The sequence below is a fragment of the Schistocerca cancellata genome, chromosome 1 (assembly GCF_023864275.1).
Source record: "Schistocerca cancellata isolate TAMUIC-IGC-003103 chromosome 1, iqSchCanc2.1, whole genome shotgun sequence".
In the NCBI taxonomy this organism is placed as follows: Eukaryota; Metazoa; Arthropoda; class Insecta; order Orthoptera; family Acrididae; genus Schistocerca; species Schistocerca cancellata.
In genome coordinates, this window is record NC_064626.1 from 1,086,601,419 (window position 1) to 1,086,617,353 (window position 15,935).

The following is a 15,935-nucleotide window of genomic DNA, read 5'->3' on the forward strand; positions in this document are numbered from 1 at the left end:
GTTCGAATCCTGCCTCGGACATGGATGTGTGTGATGTCCTTAGGTTAGCTAGGCTTACGTAGTTCTAAGTCTAGGGGACTGATGATCTCAGATGTTAAGTCCCATAGTGCTTAGAGCCATTTGAACCATTTGACAGCTTGCAGCACTGTTGCCAGCTTTCAACTGAGAAATGCAAACGGCTGCAGGTGAAAACAATAGCTGTCTGCAGAGCTATGGCAACATAGGCGCTGCCCTAGAGACGTGTATAAAATCTTGTTCATGTCGGATTGAGGTAGGCGAGCGCAGATTTCATGCCACGACTACTGCAACAGTGGGAGACCTATTTGCCTACTGAGCTATAGTTTTTCATCAAGTTACATAGTCCCTGCTGCCGGTGTTCATTTCTGCATGCTTCACTAGTAGTCTCTCGTGCCATTGACGCCTACTATCAACGTTTGCGATCTACCAATGAGTGGCACAGACATCGGCAGCACGTAGAAAATAACGTATGTGTGTTTCTAGCACCGATGCGGAGGCAAAAATACGTCTCCCATACTTCCTCCAGGTAGTGAATTGTTTCCCCCACTCACATGAGCACATGGGCCATATCTAATAACTAACACTTTTCCAGTGTTACTCTTTGTTGTTCAAATCTAGTAGCGGCGAATTGGCGTTGCTCATGCACGGAGGAAGCAAGACTTCCACTGGTCTACGTCTTGGATTACATCATGGTCAGACATAGATACCAAAATCCGAATTTGGATTGTAAGGCGTACTCAGGAGCAGATAGTGACTCGGATCACAATTAAGTAATGATGAAGACGGGACTGAAGTTTAAGAAAATAGTGAGGAAGAATCACTGTGGGAGGAAGTGAGATACTGAAATACTGAGGACTGATGAGAAGCATTTGAATTTTGCTAAGGATGTGGATACTGCGATAAAAAATACCATAGGAGGAGGTTCTGTTGAAGAGAAGTGAACATCTTTAAAAAAGGCAATCACAGACGTTGGACTGCTAAACATAGGTAAAAGGAAAGTAAATGTGAAGAAACCTAGGGTAACAGAAGAAATACTTCAGTTGATCAATGAAAGAAAAAAACAAAAAAATGTCCAGGGAAAGACAAGGCTACAGCTATATAAATTGCCTAGGAATGAAATAAATAGAAGTGCACAGCAGCTAAGGCGAAATGGCTGCAGAAAAAGTGTGAAGAGATGGAAAAGAATTGGGAGGACTGACTCAGCATATAGAAATGTCACGAAAACCTTCGATGAAAAGAAAAGCGAGGATGCTAACACTGAGAATGCAAACGCAGAGGAGAGAGTGGGTAGGTGCAAGAGTGCATGGAAGGCCACTATATGGGTTAGGAGTTGTCCGATGACGTGACAGAAGAAACTGGAGTCGATATGGGAGACACATGGAACCCAGTATGATCCCGTATTAGAGTCAAAATTTAACAGGGCTCTGGAAGACTTGAGAACAAATAAGGCAGATGGGATACATAACATTCCACCAGGATTTCTAATATAATTGAAGGAAGTGGCAACCAAAAGACTATTCACATGGTGTGTAGAATCTATGAGACTAGTGATGAAAGCAAATATTTCTGAAAAATATTATCAACACAATACCGAAGATAGCAAGGGCAGATAAGAGCGAGAACTATCGCACAATTAGCTTAACCTCATATGCATACAAGTTGGTGACAAGGAAAATATACAGAAGGATGGAAAGAAAATTAAGTAACTGTTAGATGACGATCAGTTTGGCTATAGAAAAGGTAGAGGCACAAGATATGCAGTTCTGACGTTGTAGCTGAGAATGGAAGAAAGATTGAAGAAAAATCAGGACATGTTCATCGGTTAAGTCGACCTAGAAAAAGCGTTAGATAATGTAAAAAGGGAAAGATGTACGACATTTTCAGAACTGTAGCAGTAACTAATGGTGCAAGTGCTACTCTGTGGTGTAGAGGTTAGCGCGGGAGAAAATTCTTGGCGGGCCGCATCAGACTAATCAGAGATTTTTCGCTGTGCACAATTTCTTCTTTACATATTTCACCGTGGACAAAAGCTTTCTTATACTTTTATGTTGCAGATAATGCAAAACCTGAAAACATCAATTATTCAGAATCTAGCTAACCTATAAGAGATTCATTGGACAATGTATCGTTCCTATAAATAAACAAAGAGTACATTGCTCAATTAGTAACAGTTGCTCATCCGCCACACGTCTTATTACTATGAACCAGAACTTTCCAATTCCTTTTTCTCAGCTACTCTCTTCGTCCAACATTCCTCTGCTCCACAAACGTGACACATCAGATATTAATAGCATATTCACAACCACGCAAATGCAATGGACAGATGAGATTAAAATATTCCGTGACAAGCTGACAGTAATTAATGAATAATATGTGTGCAGAGCCTCTTCATATCCTGATCTATGAACAGAATGGTCATACCCTTCCCTTTCCCCTCAGAATACGACAGGCAGTAGCCATCGTTCAAGTTACCCGATACGTGAGACCCAGTTGAACTGAATTAGATCCTGATCGTACTATACTCACTGAGTGTACTCAACACCCATACCGTACGATGGGGGCACCAACGTTCATTTTACGAAGATAATGCAGAAGGTGGTCAAGCTAGTTACACTTTTTTCTGGATAGCAGTACATCATGGCACAGATGGGCATTCAGGTTGGATTCTGGGGCGAGGGACACAGTTTGTTCGTGTGGTAGGCTGTGTTTCAAAGTATGTTTTATCGTCGGCGTGTCTGTAGGGGGGGGGGGGGGATGAGAGCGACAAGTACACCCCATCCAGACTTCTTGTAGTTATTAGCGTCTCCACCCCCCCTCCTCCAAACACACACACACACACACACACACACACACACACACACACACACACACACACACACAGTTTTAGCATGCCTCAGATTCTAATAATAATAATGAAGTTTCCGCATTCTGCTCCTACATGGGCGAATCGGGCCCGACCGATCGTCGCGTCATCCTCTGTCAATGGCGTCACTGGATGCGGTGTAGAGGCGGATGTTGTCGAGCTTCTTGACATTAGAACCACTACTAATCGGTCGTGTAGCTCCTCAGTAGGCCTCACGAGCTAAGTGCACCCAGTGCTAATCCTTCCAACAAGGAAAAAATTCCCTGTACTGGGAATCGAATCCGCATCCTCTGCATGGCAGTCGCAGCGCAGACCACTCAGCTACAGATGACAGCGTCGTAATTAACAAAATGTAAAATCGAAGTATGTATTCACCATTGGTGAGTATTTCACTTAGCACTATGATGTGAACACAGGTCCGCAGACTGGCCATACAAGTGTGAAATGATGAAAGGAGGGGGGGAGGGGGGGGAGCTGTTGCCTTTGTTTTCTCCGGTATTCGGGGAAGTTTGTCTTTCTGTTATTTTCTTCTTAGGGTGGGTGGGGGCATTGCCCTTACTGCCTAACTGCCCGTCGGTTGCGGATTCCATCTGTCGACTCACGAATCATGTAGGATTTGTTGTTGGCAACAGCCTTAGTCAGGAGCCCACACGATCCAATGCCAAATACAAACACACAGGTTGCGAATACGCACCTTCACCTGTCTGGAACGTTTACTGCATTCGGTCAGGCCTCAAGGTAATCTATCCTTTAAGAAGCAACTGAAAACCATCTTGTGATACACATTGTGTGTAATTTTCTAGAAACCTTCCCATGTTCGAGATCTTCAGTTTTCATACTACTTCATTCTCCGGAAGTTAAGTGAAAATTTTAGGTATTGATACATGTGAAAATAAAGCACGTCGGCCTATTCCTTCACGAAACCTTCCCTGTCAACTCCACAGTATCGCAATCAGCAAGTCACTCTGTTCAAGAGTTCTGTCGAAACTCTAGTATCATCAACATTCTTGCGTCAGCGAATGCAACATCTTATAGAGTCGTCAAGAACTTTTTAGAATTCGTAGCCTACAAATACATTAAGGCGTCATATAGCCTTGCTGATGCTTTGGTATAACCCCTAGATTATGTTGCAATATGGTTTCAGAAGAAATTCGAGTATTTCTACTTATCTCTACCTTTTGTTCGATAAATACTGTTTTTGTTGCCAGTTTCCGTAATGTGTTACGTCCAGCTATTACCCAAATTTTTAATCGTCAGCTCCATCACTTATTAAAGTTTATGTAACCAAACACCAATAGAAAATTTCAAAAAGCTACAACGAAGCAACGTACCTTAAGAACAGGACTCGTTAAATGTGCCCAACGGTAATAAAATAGCACACAAATAACTGAATCCTGTTCTTATGTTTCATTTTGATACTAGTTCTTACACTGTGTTTCAACATGTACTTTCTTCCAGATAGTCTCGAAGGTTCCAAGTAAAATTCGAGTTGTAAGACACGCTAACACTGTTACAGAGGCAGCATTACCAAGTAGACGGGAATAAGGGATTGAGACCGTTGATCATTTTAAGTAGACATCCTGGCATTTCGTCTGTCGTTAGGGAAATCATTATAACCCAAGTCATAAAGGGCGGATGAGGGTTTGTACTCCACTCCTGTACAATACAATAAACCAAAACTTTCCAAACTTTTTCTCGTGGCGACAATCATTCTAACACAGGGTTTCACAAGGCTATCACTGATGTTAACAAAAGAGAATCTGTTGAAGCAATTTATATTTTAAAGCAATATCAGTTTTCACATTTAATTTCTGAGTGCAGTATAGTCGTACGTTAAAGTATAGTCGTACGTTAAACACCTTTCCACAGATACAAAACTTTTCAATACTATTACGAATTCAATGTCTATAGTGGGCCTGACGAGAATTACAAATCTGCTATATTAGCTCGTATATAGGACAAATTCACACGTATTTCCTCAGCTTTCTCAAACTTGCACATTTAACTGTTTTTGTATGTCAAAATAGAAAATACACTCACACGAAAATGTTGTACAAAACTGCTGAAAAACGATGACTGCTCTTTTACGTAGGTGGGGTAATATTGCTCAATTGAAATCCAGTAGTTGCATAGATCTGATTCTTGGTACTTACGTTTTATAGCGCAGTTCTTCAGATCTCCTAGTTCCTCCTATCTGACACGTGATCTATGTTTACAATGAATGAAGGGTGTTCTGTATAATTTTATCCGAACTTTTTCATTTGTTTTACATATTGAATTTACAGCTTACGCTACACTCCGAGTGTACGGGCACCCAGTTTGGAAAGATCTCAAGTAAACTGTTAATTTTATATTTGCTTATTAAATTCATTTCAGCGCAGATTACACGTTCCAAGGAACAACAGCTTCGAAAATAAGGAACACGAAGGGAGGTAGGACAGAGTAGCGATTTCCTTTCTTATATTATAATCATAAACCTGTTTTCTTTACCAAAAGACACAGTTTTTCATCAGCCAATAGTAAAATTTTTTTCGCTTCTGCGAATAGACTATAGTTACATAGATGAACCATATGAAAATAAAACATGAAATCTGTAAAATCACTACGCAGTTCAACCAAAATATTTCAGTAACAAGTCTTAGCTTTCAGTTTAAGAACTGATACTAGTGACTTAATCCATCGGAAACAAGGTCAAGTATGTTTAATTTAACTTCAGCCGATGGTGTCTTATTAGGGGCAAATGTTATCGCTACAATGTGATTTAATAAGGAGTATTTGCGACACTCATGTCGCAAGGTTATTTTTCCGATTAAATTCTATAAGACAAGCGATAATTTTGCTCCCTTTACAGAAAAGGGTAACTACTGAACTGGTTGTACTAAATTTCTAGCCACTATCTAAAAAAAATAATGATATAGATTTAAAGAAAGTATAACACCTAGAGACATACTTATCAGAGACAAGTGATGTGCACATGAAGAAGACACGTACTAGCGATGCTAGGCATCTAGATAGTCACTTTCAACTTATCATCATCATGTGTCCTGGATATGTTTTCTCGATATTTATTGGCTCAGCTTCATCTCCCAACAATCGTTAAAAACAAAATTTATCGCGCGGTAAGTACCATTATTTACAGAACTAACTCTGTGTAAATACCTGCTTAATACTACTGCGTCTGATGGATTCAGTTGTCACAATTAACAACCACCACATCTGTAGCCTATCGTAAATATCTTACTTTGGGTAACAGTGTTTGGGCTTAACGTTTCCAGTTGGCCCATCTCCACTATAAAGAATTATGGATAATTTCCAAAACATAACGAAATCTTCTAACAAGGGAAATGAGCTTAGGATATTAGCTCTTTAACAGTGAATACCTAAAGGAATTGCGTGAAGATGTCTAATGTAACGAAATTTTGGTTCCCTTTTGCAATTTTCATGTTTTGAGTACGAAATATGTACGTAACATGGACCAGGATATTCGTGGGAGCGGTTTTAGTAGCTAACAGACCGGTAAGTTTTCTGAATACACTTGCAATTTTAGTTTTTATAACGAAAAGTGCCTTAAATATGGCGTGCGAAGATAAATATCAGCTACTGATTAATCGGTTACCACAGTCTTTATTTCACACTGATATTCGTTGGCTTCACCAACTCACAACGAGATTGTCATCTTCGAATCTGACCTAGACTTCCGGCTACGCTCGGTTTGTCAACACAAACAGTGTTTCAGGAGATGATCACTCACCAGCTAAATTTTAAGTAGATTTTTTCTTAAGTCCGTAAAAACTGTTTGAAATAATTTTCGTTGACCTTAAATAAAATTCGAAAATAAGGACGAAATGATGCCATTTGCGGCGCATACGAACACTTCGATGCGTTTGGTGCTGGACAACTATTCACCGGACTACCAAAATCAAAAGAAAGAAAAATAAATAAATAAAATAAACGAATGAGATCCACACCTAGAAAACAGTGCGAATAATTCTCTCATTTGTTGTGCTAACCATTGAGTGATTGCTCCAATCTCGTTACTGCAATTGTTCTGCCAGGCGCAATTTTTCCCCGTAAAACGTTGTCGAAACACTTCACCAGATGGCGCAGCGACTGGCCCCAAGGTGTATCCCCACCACAAGCACCAGGCCACCTTATGGACAAGAGCAAGCACGAGTCACGCTGCACTGTATTGTAACTGGGCGACTGTCATATGTATACACACTTATTTTAGAACAGTGGGAGTGGCTAGAGGTCGAGGGCGGGGAGGAAGTCGCAATTCTCTCAAAAAGATCGTAACAGAATGATATAGACTCACGTGCAGTCTTCGTGTGCAGGCGATTGCGCAATAAAGGAGTTGCGTCGCTGTTGCCTCATTTGCGCCAGAGATTATAACGACGACGCGATCCCACTCGGCTCACAGTTCGTCGTTGGACGTCGACTTGGGCGCAAGCAATTGGTACGTTGTACATGTGAGCTTACATCTTTCCAAGTGATACACCGGTACTAGTTTACATATAGTCAATGATGTGCGGTGAGTTAGGAACGAAGGCTAGGACGAAACTAGCTATACTGTCAGATGGAACACTCGATCTGTGCTTCCAAAAAGACGCGGCAGTTAATACTCACTTTCAGTATTCATAAGAAGTTAATTTTCGAATTGATCCGTCGTACCAAATACATTGTACAGTCGTTTAACGGTTCTGTTTTTATAGGGTGCAAACTGTCTTCGATCAGCATGCTTTCCTTGTGTTTGTAGGCAATATTTCAGAAGTGAAAATTGAATTGTAGGGCAACAATCGGAGTTTTTCCTTTAACGGCCGTAAGTTTGAGAGTTATATAAAAAAAGGCTAAGGAATGGATTTGTCTTTTGAAACTGCAATTAGTGACTGTTAATGTCGGAAGTACACATTTCGGGTGAAGAGGCTGATCAAAAAGCTCACGCTGAAAAAAAAATAAGAAAGTTCTTGGACGTATGTTTTTGAATGCCATAAAGTTGGAGGAAAACTGTCTACCTCTCAAGATGAAAATGCACTAGCTTCATTAAGATTTTCGTACTCATTTAAGCTGTATTTCCACTTAACGCTTAGAATTCCTCCATTTTCTTCAGGGGCTACTTTTACTTTTCATAACTGTGTATCGATGCATGTAAGCCTCTCATAAAGTCGTCACCGTATTGCTATATAAGAATTGAAACGTGAAAATGAGTAAATACTTCAAAATGTGGGAGAAGACAGCGACGTCAGGTACAAAAACCGTGTTCAGTTAACGTTATTTCTGTTGAGGATGTTAAATGATTAACTGCCCCTCCCTTTCATCATCTTCAACCCTCAGTCCCTGCTGATTAACTTCGATATATAACAGTGCCCAAAATGTCAATGACTCATAAAACATGGGTTAGTATGTGTATAGGGCCAAGATGTGTCCACACCACAGTGCCTTTTTCCTTCTCGTGCGACCGAGCTAGGTGGCGTAGTGGTCAGGACACTGGACTCGCATTCGGAAGGACGACGGTTCAATCTCGCGTCCAGCCATCCTGATTTAGGTTTTCCGTGATTTCCCTAAATCGCTTCATGCAAATGTCGGGATGGTTCCTTTGAAAGAGCCCCTAATCCGACGACTCCCACTTTGGTCTCCTCCCCAAAATCAACCCAACCCCCTCCTCCTCGTACGCAATCATGGCCACAAGGAAATAAAAGGGCACGCACAAAACTTGTGGAAAGAACTAACTGAGCGTTCTCGTGTCCACACGTTGCGTTATTGCGCAAGCAGTAAGCTTTGGTTGAGCTTCTGTGCCCGGGAGCTTGTGCTGGAAAAAACAAAAAACTGGACTTTAGGTAAAGTATCGGGGTACGAGAAATACGAAGTGTCGACCAGTTTGTTTGCAAATTTCAGGTTACAGCGAGATTTTACATTTTCTGCATGGGCAACTGCAGCGATAAGGCTGACGCAAACATTTCGCTAGGTAGTAACCAGCGACTTATATACCATTCTGAACTATTTATTTCGCTTTTCAGTGCTTATTCCTGAAACTGAGAAATACTTTAGGGCTGTTATTAACTTTTAATGTCATTTCTGTTTTTATAAAAAGTTGTTTAAGCAACTTTAATCTTGGAAGATAATACGTAGATTAACATCCTCGGACTCGACAAATTTGGAAATTTCATAGAAGCCAAAATCCCCTATCATTAGTGTCCATTTTTCGTTCTAGTAGTTCGTTGAGGAGCTACACATACATTGTCAGGCTCCTCAGTTTTTGGGCTATTAAGCCCTCAGAACATAGTTCCCACATAATTCTCTGAAGACATTACTGTTTCAGAAAAGATACAGGTTTCCCCCTATCTTGGCGTTGGGAAAAGTGTTAAATTTTTGTTATTCAGCATGGTTTTAATGTAAGGTATCTCAATTCACTTAATTTGAATTTTGGGTAAAATTTGACTTCGGGCAGAGACTGCGTAGTGTGCTAACGTTGGCAACGCGAAATCTATCTGTACGAGCACACTAAGTGGATCAGCGGTTTTTAATTAGGGAAGAAGGTAGTGGATCAATGCTTCCTTAATATACAGAATGTGCCCTGTATTATAAACAAACATTAATCCTCCAAACTCCTCATGTGACTTAATTTTAAAAAAATGATCCACTCAATCAGCCAAGGTAACATACTACGCTCCCGCTGCCTTACGTAAAATTTAAACGAATCTTGTTAATATTGCAGTACTTGCAGTCTAAATATAGCTCATGGATTAAGGGTTTTGCAGCATGATCAATAGGTTGCTCCCATAGTTGAAAAGGTACAGTTTCTATGCGCTAACGTTTTAAGGTTTTCGACAGTTTAACACAAACCGTACGAAGGTGCGTTTCGGAGACCTTTCACTGCGTCCACCCACCTCACCGCTGTCCCACACCGAACTCAGGGTTATTGTGCGGTTCGGCCCCCCTCGTGGTCACCCTCCTCCCCCCCCCCCCCCCCCCCCCCCCCCCCCCGGCTTTGGGCGGGAGGGTGGACGTCTCATACCAGACGAGTGTAACCCCAATGTTTGCGTGGTTGAGTAATTATGGTGTACGGGTACGTGGAGAGTGTTTGCGCAGCAATCGGTGACAGTGTAACCGAGGCAGAATATGGGAACCAGATTTTGCCGAGACAGATGGAAAACCGCCTTAAAAACAGTCCACAGAATGACCTGGACACCGGACCTTGACCATAGTCCGCTCGGGAAGCAGCGCGTAAGACCGCGCGACTAGCCGGGCGGGCTTAAATTTGCATGATTTCCTAATGTACGTGCTTAAAATTTCTGTTCTGTGTTTGCAGTATGTATTTCTGCAACACAAATTTGTCACTCTTTAAATTATAAGCCTTTCCCATATGTTTACCGATTTTTTAAAAATTGTTCATCTTGGTGCCTCACAATCGGCGAATACAATACAATACAATACAATGTCGCAGAATCCATCGCCAGGTTGCGCGATCTGTATTAACAGATACAATGTGTATAGACATGGCGCTAGGTTACCGGTTGCTTGTATTCCCAAGCGCTCAAACGAATTGCATGTGAATCAGCCATGTGTGGCAATACTGCTGCCTGCTGCGTCTCGTTTGTATAGTAATTAACGTAGTTTTGTTTCGCCATGCCCACTTAGCGTACGCACTTTAAAGTTCGAATTTGTAGTTGAGAAGCACCAACCACTCTGAAAAGTGAAGATCAAGCAAGAGTTCCCACTTTACGAAAAGTGAATACAAATATAAGAACTCTCACGGATTTTTCAGTGCTCAGAATTTTGAAGCATGGGATAGGAGTAGAAATTAAATTTATGGAGAATTCATAGCATCAATCGTGATATACATCTAAATATCTTATTTTGAATTATTTATGAAAACCAGTGTACCATTGAAGTTTCTACATGCTAAATGGAACAAGATATTAAATGGACATTTATGGCACAGGAGCTGATGTATTTGCGAAAAAGACTGGAGGGATTTACAGAGCACACTTGGTTTCAATGAAAAGTGAAATGTAGCCTATTCTGTAAGCTTAGTTATGTAGCTGTGGGGTTTGTTTAGTACTTATCCCTGTGCTGCTTAGTACTTATCCCTGTGTTGCTGGGGAAAAGATAGGTGGGAACGACCATTTGCTGCCTTCCCCACCCCCACCCCCACCCCCACCCTTCTCTCCCTGGATCTGCTTATGTTCACAGCAATCTGCCCTTAGCATTTTCTTCCCTTGCTCCAAGCACCTGTTCTCACCATCTTATTTTCAGTCTATTTAAAGGTCTTTGTCCTAAGGGTTTCTACTCTCACATTCACCTGTCTTGATCCCTCCTATCTCCTATAGATGTGGCCAGCCCATCTGTCTTCTTGCCTTGGCTAGGAGACTTGTGCTGTGCCACTTTCAGTTCAGCATATTTTGGCAATGTGTCTTATATACTGATATCAGGAGCCCTCAGTCTCGATTGAGATCCATCCACAATCCTCGCCGATACTGATTCCAGTGTTACAAGAGTAGGAAACTTCGCAAACTCTCAGGCTTCATTCCTAAATTGGTGGGGATGGGAGGCAGAATTTAATGCATTATAAACCTGCTATGCATGTGGGGACAGTCTTCATCCCAACCCATGAGATTACCATGCTGGCTTTTCGTCAAGGTGCTGATTGCTGTGATATTGAGTGCCCCTCACCTAAAATAACCATCCTTGTCTTGGCTTCTAAAACATCTGATCATCATTCCTACATTCCTCCCCCACCAATAGGTCCAAATATTTTCTGCAGGATTTTAAAAAATCTTCACCTTTCTCTCTTACACTTACTATTCTGTGGATTTCTGCCCCCATATAGTAATAGGTCCTAGTCTGATTATAATTTTAGATGTCCTTTTTTGTATGACAGTGTTCCAATAAATTTCAGTGCCCATTTTCCTTAAATTTGTTTTTTGTATGTTGTGGGACCCACAGATCCATCTGATAAGTGCTCTTAGTGTTAATGTTGTGGATAAATCTGATGTATGGAGACATGTCACTTTGTGTTGTTGAGTAAAGTGAAATACAAATAACGAAAAAAAATCTGCCCAAGAAAAATTTATTGCAACAGATGTACAACCAGTCTTGGAATTCTTATGAAAAAAGTGGGGTGTGGAGTGAGTTGCTATGAAGTATATTGTGCTGGAAATATATTTCATGATACTGAGTCACATACCCATGTTTGAAACAAGTGAAAGCAAAACAGAACCTAAAAACAAAGAATATCGAGAGGTGAATCTGAGAGAGAGAGAGAGAGAGAGAGAGAGAGAAATTACACATTCAAAAGAACATTATTCTTAGACAAAAATTTAGAAATCACAAAATGGACTAAAATGTACTGTGGATTGCATTGTGTAATTTACCAGTGAAGAATAGATTGAACTTCAGATGATTACAGAAAATGAGATATTACACCAGGAAGGGACAAAGCTAAAGCAGTGAGGCTGTTTCAGTAGAGGAGAAGCAGACTAAAAGAAAAATCAAATAATTAAAGACTAAAGAAACTGCAGTGTCACTCCCTTAGACTTCAAATGCTTTCTGCTAACATCCACAGTGCAATATAGCTTCTGTGGGTGAGATGACACTGGACAAATGGTTGTCACTAATGGATTTAAACCATCATAAGTTTTCTGCAGTTTCCACAAATTACCTGGGGAATGTACCTGGATATGTTTTTCCATGATGATGCAACAAATTCATTTCACCTTCTAAGATGGTACACTCTTTCAATAATGACGTGAGCAGTAATGAAATGTTCTTTTGTCTTTGTAGTATAATTCCTTTAAGCTAACAAAGCAACGCATATGAAATACACATAAGTGGACTGACCTGTTTCTAGATTTATTCAACATCTTTCTCCTTACTGATTTGTTCTGTGTAACATTATGCAGTTGTATTTCACTTCATTGCATATCAGTTTCACTTACAAGAACAGTTAATAAATCTCCACAGAAACTACTTCCTATCCTGTAATAGTTCTGATCACTGCAGAAACTGAATTTTACGAACATAACCTGTAGTACAGTTCCCACAAAAAAGAGAGATAAAGTTAGTGTTTCTTGAAGTATAAGATTTTGAGACTTGTTTAAACGTCATAATAATTACTTGCATATCAGTTCCTAATGAAACTTTTCCACACATAGACTGCCTAATATGGCCATACTACGGCTGATAGTGTTCATTTAATGAATCTAATCCAGCTTCGCAAGCAAAACTACTTGAAATATTCACCAGAATCATTGAAAAGTACTGTACAATATCGTTCTCATGTAAGATGCCTATGATTTTTCTATGAGAAAAATTACAAACTTGTCACTGTCAATTCAAAATTGTTTAACCCAGTCAACAAGCTCGTGTCCAAACTGTTTTCATTGGATACAGATAGCTATTCCATGAAAAGCTGCCCTCCACCAATAAATTATCATGTAACTTTGGACTAAGTATAAGGTTCAAAAGTTGCCACTTAAACTATAAGAAACTATTATTGTGAGGCAAAGTCCTCAAGGTTTACAAAGTAATCAGAAATTTTTTAGACAGCATTTCCATATGAAGCTCCACTTGTTGATGTACCATGCTGCAGTCAGATCTGTGTCCAAACAGGGAGAGGCCTGTCCATGACAATGATAACCAAAGAACCATCTACATGGCCAGGTAATCGTGTATTACTGCATGGCTAGCTGCTTTGCCTTATCCGTAGACAAGCAGCTTGTGTTAGCAGCAAACAATGTATCAAAACTAATATACCGTATAGCATTCCAAATGCCCTGCATGCGTAATGGACATTTGCTGCCATTAACAACTGTAAACCATTCAAAATAGAATCACCACTGATGAAGGATACGGATTTAAAAATAAACATGATGTAGAAAATATTCTAACTATACAATGAAATAGTAGAATAAGGGAAAACACACTGAAAGAGAAACAGTTGGGTTGCAATAGCCCGCATATCGTGGTCGTGCGGTAGCGTTCTCGCTTCCCACGCCCGGGTTCCCGGGTTTGATTCCCGGCGGGGTCAGGGATTTTCTCTGCCTCGTGATGGCTGGGTGTTGTGTGCTGTCCTTAGGTTAGTTAGATTTAAGTAGTTCTAAGTTCTAGGGGACTGATGACCATAGATGTTAAGTCCCGTAGTGCTCAGAGCCATTTGAACCATTTTTGGTTGCAATAAGTTTGACAGCTGTTTAAAAAAGAAGGGGAGAAGACAGTGATGTTAGTAAAATACTTAAGAGTTGAAATTACTGAGTTACAGGGGAATGTGAGCGTTATTTAAAATTTATGAACTGAGATTGATTTTGATGTACTGCCTTCTCTTGAGGAAAATGCAAGAGAATTATCACACGGTCACAAGGAGAGACAATGGCTCGCCATTACTTACTTAACGTGAAATTCTAAATATTGACAGTGGAAACATACAAAAGTAGGAAAAAAGTAACCCAGCTTTGAGAACTGTTAGTTACTCAGGGAGGAAAAGGGATAGGTTGGAAAGGGTTAGAATAGAGGGATAGGTCATTCAGACCCCATGTTGTGAACACAAAACTTCTTTTCCTTTCTCACAACAGCTGAGTCTCAACCTGGTGTTTGAGTAACCTTTCCCTTCTAATATTTTCTTGTCTGAGGAAGGAACTAACAATTCCCAAGCCAGGATGATTTTTCCTGCTTTTGTCTATCAATGTAATTGGAATTTCTCCTCTGGAAGTTTCTTATTTCTGTGTGTTTGGGCGCTGATGACCACGCTGTTTAGTGCCCGAAAACCTCAAACCACACGCACTCCTCTGGAAGTGCTGGCCAGTCAGCCTGTCTACTTCTAAATTTAATTTCCTCAAGTGAATTCATTGTGACTGTAATTTTAATTGTTCCTGTAAATCACCTTTATAATGTGTTTCTTTAATTTGTTGACTGGGACACACAGAATTTATTAAAAAGTTACACAGAAGAATGGAAAGAAAAAGAGCAGGGATGCTGGGCAGTAAATACTTTAGCAATCGAAAAGGTAATGTATCAGGAGCTATACTGTCATTAAAGGTAATAGTAAGGAAAGTAATGAACAAATATTTTCTACTCATGTGGTTACAGAAAAAACCTTGTACAATGTTGAATTGGAATGAAAGATTATGTAGAGAAAGCAGCAAAGTGAAAGCCCAACAAACTGTTATTTCCAGATAAAATTAATTCACTGATGTAAGGTAAGCTAAGAACAACTAATAAAGGGCTAGAAAAACTGCTTATAACAGAATTAAGGTTATAAACAAATAAAACAGAAAAGTAATAGATAGTACTGGTACTGGAATAACATAGTAATAGAGAAATAAATTCAGGAGCTGCATAAATGGAGAATGTTAGCTCTGACTTGCAACTATTATAGGGAGGATACATGTGTAAGTGGGAATTTAAGGAGATGGGACATGGATAAACTGACTAAACCCGAGGTTGTACAGAGTTTCAGGGAGAGCATAAGGGAACAAATGGCAGGAATGGGGGAAAGAAATACAGTAGAAGAAGAATGGGTAGCTTTGAGGGATGTAGTAGTGAAGGCAGCAGAGGATCAAGTAGGTAAAAAGACGAGGGCTAGTAGAAATCCTTGGGTAACAGAAGAAATGTTGAATTTAATTGATGAAAGAAGAAAATATAAAAAAATGCAGTAAATGCAGGCAAAAAGGAATGCGGACGTCTCAAAAATGAGATTGACATGAAGTGCAAAATGGCTAAGCAGGGATGGCTATAGAACAAATGTAAGGATATAGAGGCTTATCTCACTAGAGGTAAGATAGATACTGCCTACAGGAAAATTAAGAGAGACCTTTGGAGAAAAGAGAACCACTTGTATGAATATCAAGAGCTCAGATGGAAACTCAATTCTAAGCAAAGAAGGGAAAGCAGAAAGGTGGAAGGAGTATATAGAGGGTCTATACAAGGGTGAGGTACTTGAGGGCAATGTTATGGAAATGGAAGAGGATGTAGATGAAATGGTAGGTACGATACTGCATGAAGAGTTTGACAGAGCACTGAAAGACCTGAGTTGAAACAAGGCCCCAGGAGTAGACAACAT

The 15,935-nt window shown here is 40.2% G+C and overlaps 1 protein-coding gene and 1 long non-coding RNA gene across 3 annotated transcripts in view; one reads left to right on the forward strand and one right to left on the reverse strand.

Annotated features, from left to right (window-relative positions):
- Positions 1-7,052, reverse strand: part of LOC126091219 (uncharacterized) — a 206,571-nt gene extending 199,519 nt beyond the window's left edge. For both annotated transcript variants that reach the window (XR_007521265.1, XR_007521266.1), the window contains exon 1: positions 6,892-7,052. This is a non-coding gene — a long non-coding RNA (uncharacterized LOC126091219). The remainder of the gene's footprint in view (positions 1-6,891) is intronic.
- Positions 7,053-7,201: 149 nt separating this feature from the next.
- LOC126091182 (S-adenosylmethionine synthase) overlaps positions 7,202-15,935 on the forward strand; it is a 32,042-nt gene continuing 23,308 nt past the window's right edge. Inside the window, exon 1 of the mRNA XM_049907042.1 lies at positions 7,202-7,337. The gene's annotated coding sequence lies outside the window, so the exon portion shown is untranslated. The remainder of the gene's footprint in view (positions 7,338-15,935) is intronic.